Here is an 8,518-nt window from a genome sequence, read left to right as displayed (position 1 = left end):
CTAATGAATGTTAACATTTGAGAACTACTTCTCTATTTTGCAGCCTCTTATATTTGTGCACCTGTGTGTCTTAGGCATTGTGACTGCACCAGTTTTACCCTTTTAAAAATATTAGTTTTCTTTAGTACACTTGGAAGAGGGCCCAGCTGGTGACTTGAAAGACAAGTGCTTCTACTCTTGATACTCTTGATTGTCTTAACAGCATAGCACAGGGACAGAGAAGAATCCTGTATTATTTATTTATTTTCTTTGCATTTTCTAGGGGCTGAGGTGGGAGAATCCCTTGAACCTGGGAGGTTGAAGCTGCAGTACACCAAGACTGTGCCATTGCACTCCAGCGTGGGTGAAAGAGTGAGACCTTGTGTCACACACACACACAAAAAAGACAAGAAATAAACCACATAGTTTTATTTCACTTATCCTCCCTAACCCCACACCCAATAACAATACCTATCCTATGTTCCTTCTTAGGTGTGGGAAAAAGTCTATAAGCTTCATGTTGCAGTAGTAAAAGCAGGGAAAGCACATTACATCATAAGCTTTATACCTCAATTTATGGTGTCAGAAATGGCATCATTTATTCATAACTATAACTCTTTGAGTTTAGGCATTATTATCCTTATTTTAAGTTAAGGGATTTGAAATCCAGAGAGATAAACAAACTTATCGCTGTCATTCAGCTAGGATGTGGCAGAGCCAGCATTTTTACTGAGATCAGTCTGATTCCAGTTTATTGCCTGAATAAACCTTAGTAGGACCATATAATTTGTCATTCAAGTGGGATACAAAGGGGGTTGATTTTAGAATGATGTCAGCAAGAATGGCAGAGTAGGGAACTCCAAAACTCTTTTTTGCACCCACAAAAGCAACAAATAAACTGGTAAAAAACTTTCAGAATCAACTTGCTTAGAACTATGAATACTAGTAAACAAACAAACAAACAAACATACGTGCAGCAACCAAGGTGACACTTAAGGAAAAAGAGCTGGATCTCATAAGCGAGCTTTGTGGCATTTTAACTTATCCTGGGGGCTTCTCCTGCTCTTACCTAGTTGGCAACAGCCTTGAAGACAGGAGCCCACATTCCTGGCACAAGTACCCAGTACCTGAGGGAGCATAACAGACCTTATTCTCAAAAAACTGAGATTTTTTTTTTTTTTTTTTTTTATTTTTTATTTTTTATTATACTTTAAGTTTTAGGGTACATGTGCAGATTGTGCAGGTTAGTTACATATGTATACATGTGCCATGCTGGTGCGCTGCACCCACTAACTCGTCATCTAGCATTAGGTATATCTCCCAATGCTATCCCTCCCCCCTCCCCCCTCCCCAAAAAACTGAGATTTTTAAAAAAATTGTAGAAACTTTAGGTGTGCAACCTGATTTTGATATACATAGCATAGTGAAATAATTACTATAGTAACCAATTTAATATATCCATGATCTCACATAGTTACCTTTTTGTGTGTGTGGTAACAGCACCTAAAATCCTCTCTTTTAGAACATTTTCCAGTATACAATATTATTAACTACAGTTCTCCTGCTATAGAGAACTAGATTTATTAGATCTCTAGATTATTCATGGTACATAACTGCAACTTTTTACCTTTTGACACACATTTTTCCACGGCACCCCACCTGCCGCTGGTAACCATTGTTCTTTTTTGCTCCTATATGTTTGACATTTTTTAGATTCTACATATAAGAGAGATTTTGTGCAATATTTTTCCTTCTGCATCTAGCTTATTTCACTTAGCATAACGCCCTCAGATTCGTGTTCATCCATGTTTCCTCAAAGGGCAGAATCTCCTTTTTTAAAGCTAAATAATACTCACTCATGTGTGTGTGTGTGTGTGTGTATTGTGTGTGTGTGTATGTATTGTGTGTGTGCGTGTGTATTGCAGTTTCTTTATCCACTCATCCATCCATGGATGATTAAAAAAAAATTGATGTTTGTTTTGGCTTCCCTGGTGGCTCTCTGAAAGATCAGCTCAAAGGACTTGCCTGTATCTTGCCTAACCTGGGACTCTCCCACGGCTAAGGTGGCTTTGTAGGTGCCGGATGGGAGCACGGAGGTGGGGCTTGTTATAAGTATGCAAAGGCAAATGTAATAGACACAGTCAGAAGCAAGAGATCACAATTGGGGCAAAAAATAGGTTAACCAAAAGCCTGGCATGGTAGACTGAGAATGAGATGCTTTGGGAAATAGGAACTCTGAAAAGCCCCCACGTATTCCTGGGAACCTAGAAGGTCAGATGCATGCTTAGGGCTGAACGCTACTCAGAAAAGACCTGAGAAGGCTCTAGCTCTAAGATCTCACCTTCGGCTGACCTTCAGGTAGTATTATTTATAATCGCCAAAAAGTGGAAACAATCTAAATGACCATTAACTGATGAAAGGGTAAATAAAGTGTATACACACAGAATATAATATTATTCAGTCATAAAAATGAATGACATAGGCCAGGCACGGTGGCTCACAGCTGTAATCCCAGCACTTTGAAAGGCCGACGTGGGCAGATCACGAGTTCAGGAGTTTGAGACCAGCCTGGCCAACATAGTGAAACTCCGTCTCTACTAAAAATATAAAAATTAGCCGGGTGTGGTGGTGGGTGCCTGTAATCCCAGCTACTCGGGAGGCTGAGACAGGAGAATTGCTTGAACCTGGGAAGTGGAGGTTGCAGTGAGCCAAGATCAAGCCACTGCACTCCAGCCTGGGTGACAGTGCAACACTCCATCTTGGAAAAAAAAAAAGAATGACATACTGATGTATGCTACAACGTGGATGAACCTTGGAAACATTATGCTAAGTGAAAGAAGTCAGGCACAAAAGGACGCCTATCGTATAAATGTATTTATATGAAATGTCCTGAATGGCCACATCAATACAGATAGAAAGCCAATTACTGGTTTCCAGGGGCTGGAGGTAGGAAGGAATAGGGGTGACTGCTAGGTATGAGGTTTCTGCTTGGGGGTTATAAAATATTCTGGAACCAATAAGTGTTGATGCTTGCACAGCATTGTGAATGTACTAAAAGCCACTGTATGCACATTTTAAAAGGCTTAAAATGGTGAATTTCATCTCAACAAAAATAAAAAATAAAAATAAAATAAACAAAAAGGCAACACTCTAATTTTGAGATGCATTTGAAATGAAGCCTCCATGGCAACAGTCTCTGAAGTGACATCAACTCAGAGGGACTTGCCCTAGAGTTGCCTCATCCAGACAAGAACCCTCAAAGGTTCTTAGAGAAAAGACAACTTTTAACGAATCCCTGAGGTCTTATTTGCTCTTGAGTCTCAAGGCGGTTCTGCCTTACGGGGCTTATTTGAAGTTCATCCTAACGAACTGTTTTTCTCTAGTTGTAAATTTTGTGCAGTGGGATTGAGAACAAGGAATGGGATTTATTAATAACACTGAAGGATGTGGCAACATTCTCATTGAAAATCTACACATGAGGCACTGTTACTGCTGAGCCTTGGTTGAATATGGCCCATGGAGGAAGATAAGCAATTATTGATAAGTTTGTGCATATACTCATAACCATAAATAGGCCTTCCTAGGAAGAACATGGGCTTTGGCCTTTGTGTTAGGATTTTTTTTTTTTTTTTTTTTGAGACGGAGTCTCGCTTTGTCGCCCAGGCTGGAGTGCAGTGGCACCATCTCGGCTCACTGCAAGCTCCGCCTCCCGGGTTCACGCTATTCTCCTGTCTCAGCCTCCTGAGTAGCTGGGACTACAGGCGCCTGTCACCACGTCCGGCTAATTTTTTGTATTTTTAGTAGAGACGGGGTTTCACTGTGTTAGCCACGATGGTCTCGATCTCCTGACCTCGTGATCCGGCCGCCTTGGCTTCCCAAAGTGCTGGGATTACAGGCATCAGCCACCACCCCCGGCCTTTGCGTTATGATTTTATAACTTCTCCATGAGGACTCTAGCCGTTAACTCTGACCGGAAACATCTATAACCCATCTGCTAACTGAGGCTTCAATTTCTCCAAATAGAAATTTATTGTTTTGGCTAAAATGCTTGTCCTCATTAAAATATAAATTATTTAAAATATAAATATAATATTAATATACTATAAATTCCTAATACAAAAAAATAAGGAATGTGGACTACAGGTGGTCACATACCAGCTTTATTAGTCCTTGAAAGAATGAGTTTTATGAGATTTCTTTCTGAAGCTGAGTACCCATGGTTGGAATTTAGGGCGGCCATGGCTGGGTATCTGGAGAACAGAATTGGATGTTCACAGTTATCTTCATTATATGAATTGTGATTCCTTAAAATGCTCAGATACTTTGCTCTTCTAAACTCTCAGTATGTCCAAGTTCTTCTCCCTTTAGATCCGGTGCTTTGGATTAAGATATAGTTACTAAAACATCTGATAAAATTTATTGCCTGAGACAGATGTTTCATTTAGCCACAATTATTCAGTAGTACATTAGGGTAGCTAATATTACTGCGCAAATGTCTGATCATCTTTTTCAAGTCTTTGAACAAATATCACCTTCACAATGAGGCCTAACCTCACTACTTGATTTAGAACTGCAACCTGTGTCCCTGCTCTTTCTATCATTTTTCCTTGATTTATTTTTAAGGATATTAAAAATAGACAAAAATATTTTTTATATTTACCACACACTTATGATTTCAAGTGCTCTTTGAGTTTACATTTAGGTCATATCTCTAAGGTTACATTTTGCAATTTCAGGAGCTCTTCCTGCTTCCAACTAGTGCTGCTTCCAACTAGTATCTTTTTTCTTTTGCCTGGAAAACTTCTTGTAACATCTCTTGCAGTGCAGTTGTTACTGAGCAAAAGGGGCTCGCTGCCCCATATGCTAGAAGCCAATACTATGACACCAGATTTTTGAGAAAAGAAAAGCTTTGTATTGCAGGTTGACTCACAAGGAGACAGGAGTGTCAAGCTCAAATCTGTCTCCCCATGCTGACTTCAAGGTAGCATTTTTATTGGAAGAGGTACAGGGGGTGGATTTTGAGATTAGTAGGTGATGGATGGAAGGAGAGGGGAAGTCTGGAAAGCCCTTGGATATGTGCAATTATTTTTTCTTGCTATCTCATGGGTCACATGTGCAAATTTGTGGGGAGTTAGCATGAAACGTGGTAGAAATCCAGGCTGTGATGTCAGCAAACTCATTCTGCAAAAACTCCAGTCGGCCATATTGGTTCCAATCAATTTCAGCCAGTTTTTTCATCCCAGGGGGAGACAAAAGAGGGAGTTTCCGTGTTTCAGTAAGTTGTTTCTTTTCTTAACTGCTATCTTGCCAAACTCAAGAATTTCTGTTAGTGGTCTCTTTAACTCTTCGGGGCATGATTTCACTTTCACTTATATTAAGAAGTCTTTATTTCCTCTTTAATTTTGAAATATATTCCACTGAATATAGAATTTTAGATTGATAATTTTTTTCTTTTTGCCCTTTAGAAATTTCAGAAGAATGAAATCCTGTCATTTGCAACAACATGGATGGAACTGGAGGACATTATGTTATGTGAAATAAACCAGGCACAAGAAGACAAATAGCACATGTTCTCACTCATATGTGGGAGCTAAAAACAATTTAATCTCATGGAAATAAAGAGTAGATTGATGATTATCAGAGGCTGGAAAGGGAAGTAGGGAGTGGGGGATAAAGAAGGGCTGGCTAATAGGTGCGAAAATACAGTTAGATGGAAGGAATAAGAGCTAGTGTTTGGTGGGGTGACTATAATTTACAATAATTTGACGCGTACTTCAAAATAACTGGAAGAGTGGAATTGAATGTCCCAAACACAAAGAAACATTAAAGGTTTGAGATGGTGGGTAGCCCAGTTACCTTGATCATTATATGCTTCTATCAAAATATCACATGTACTTCATAAATATGTACAACTGTTATGTATTTATAAAAATAAAAAATACTATTAAAATATGATTTTTCATTATATTCTTGTCTGCATCACTTCTGGTGAGAAATCTGTAGTAATTCTTACCTTTGTTCCTTTGGTATATAATGTGCTGTCCTCCTCCATCCCATTTCCCCAGGCTGCTTTTAAAATTCTCTCTTTCTAATTGATATTCAGAAATTTCATTATGATGCACCTTTGCATGGTTTTATTTGTGTTTATTTTGCTGACAGATTCATTGAGCTTCTTGGATCTGTGGGCATATCGTTTTCAGCTAACTTGAGACATTTCAGCCATTACTTATTTATAAATTTTTCTTTCCCCCTTTCTCCTACTGGAACTCCAATTACAACTATGTTAAACTGCTTGATATTGATATTGTTCCATAGGTCACTGAGGCGCTATTCAATTTTTATTTTTATTTTTATTTTTGAGATGGAGTTTTGCTCCGTCGCCCAGGCTGGAGTGCAGTGGCGCGATCTCTGCTCACTGCAAGCTCCGCCTTCCGGGTTCACGCCATTCTCCTGCCTCAGCCTCCCGAGTAGCTGGGACTACAGGCGCCCGCCACCACGCCCGGCTAATTTTTGGATTTTTAGTAGAGACGGGGTTTCACCGTGTTAGCCAGGATGGTCTCGATCTCTCGACCTCGTGATCCTCCCGCCTCGGCTTTCAAAAGTGCTGGGATTACAGGGTTGAACCACCGCGTCCAGCCTCTATTCAAGTTTTATGTCAGTCTTTTTTCTCTCTGCATTTCAATTTGGATAATTTCTATCACTGTGTATTCAAGTGCATTGATATTTTCTTCTGCAGCATCTGATGTTAATACAATCAAGTCATTATTTTTCTTTGCAGATATTATATATGTTTTAATCTCTAGATGTTCCATTTGGTAATTTTTGGTATCTTCCATTTCTCTCAGCATCATGTTTACTTTTAAAAAAAATTGACTATATTGAACATATAATAGCTAATTTTAAAGCTCAATTTGCGAGTTCCATCATCTCTGTCATTTCTGGGATGTTTCTGCTAAGAAATTTCTTCTGGCTACAGGTCACATTTTTATGTTTCTTCCATATCTAGTAATTTTCAATCAGGCATGGACATAATAGATTTTATGTTGTTGAGTGCTGAATTTTGTTATATTCCTTTAAGGTGTGTTGGGAATTCTTTTGGAAGGCTTTTAAGCATCTTGAGGGTCAATTTGATCTTTTTGAAGTTCATTTTTAAGCTTAACTTAGGTATCAAGCCAAAGTCTCCGGTAGACCTCTGTGCAGATTTGTGGGGTTCTTTTTTGCAGAGCTCCCTCTTCTCACTTTCTGCTCCACAGCTTCCTGCTGCTCTGACCTCCCTGACCACGTCTGTCTCTTCACTTCAGTGAGACTACCAAGCCCTTTTTCTTCCTGATCCCTGCCTTCCTGAAATTGCCTCTAAGCAGGAAATTCTCATTCGTTTTCCCTTTTCTCCCTCTGGAATAACAATCTTCTGCTACCTTTTGTCAATGTCTGAAGACAGTTGTTTTGCACATTTTTTTCTGGTTTTCTAATGATTTAGGGTAGGGGGCAAGTCAGGACCCTGTTACTCCATCATGATTAGAAGAGAAAGTCTCAACCCCCCTTTTTCTTGAAGCATCTTTCCTATAGTTTTAATGTGCATTTCTTGTATGAGAAAAGTTGAATATCTTTTTATATGTTCAAGCGCCATTAATATATCTATTTTCTCTGAAGTCTCTATTTATGTCTTTTGCTCATTTTTGTCTTGGGTTGTAGGTCTTTTTATTTTCAAATACTAGAAGCTCATTATTAAATATATTAGCTTTTTGTCTGAGATATAAATTCCATATAGATTTTTCTCATTTTTTATCTTCTGACTTCTCTTACAATTTTTTTCCAGGCAAAAAGCGCTTTCTAGAATATAGTCACATTTATTAAAATTTTATTTATAGGCTCTGGGCTTTGAATAATTGTCTGCCAAGTATAATCTACTTTCAGGTTATAAATAACTTCGTCTATGTTTCATTTTCCTTTCCAGAACTTGTATGAATTTAATTTTTACATTTGGATGTATTTGAAATTTATACTGTTTGTGGTGTGAGAAATAGATCTAATTTTATTATTTTTCATAAGGCTATCCAGTTATACCCTCACCGTTAAAAAACGATAACCTATCCTTTCCCCTGTTGATTCTAGTTGCTACCTTCATCAAATATTAAACTACATTTTGATTCGTTTTATATTCTGTTCCAGTGGACTACCATCCTATTCACATGCTAATATTTTGCTTTAATTATAGAAGCTTTAATTATGTTGTTTTCACGTATGTTAGGGTTAGCTTCTACAAGTTGTGATCCCTCATGCCCCCAGGATTTTCCATGGTATTCTTGCCTGTTTATTCTTTCAGACGAACTTCATTATCAGTTTGTCTTCCTCCAGACAAAAAAAAAAAAACAAAAAAAAACCTCCTACTATATTTCTCAAGATCATGTTACATTTACAAACTTAGAACTAACTGATACATTCTGGTGTTGAGTCTGACAATGGGAGACCACCGTATGCCTTTCTGTTTGTTAGATATGCTTTTGTGTCCTTTAGGTATGTGCATACTTTTAGTCATGTA

This window comes from Pan troglodytes, chromosome 9, assembly GCF_028858775.2.
Source record: "Pan troglodytes isolate AG18354 chromosome 9, NHGRI_mPanTro3-v2.0_pri, whole genome shotgun sequence".
Taxonomy (NCBI): Eukaryota; Metazoa; Chordata; class Mammalia; order Primates; family Hominidae; genus Pan; species Pan troglodytes.
Note: the sequence above shows the minus strand (reverse complement) of the source record.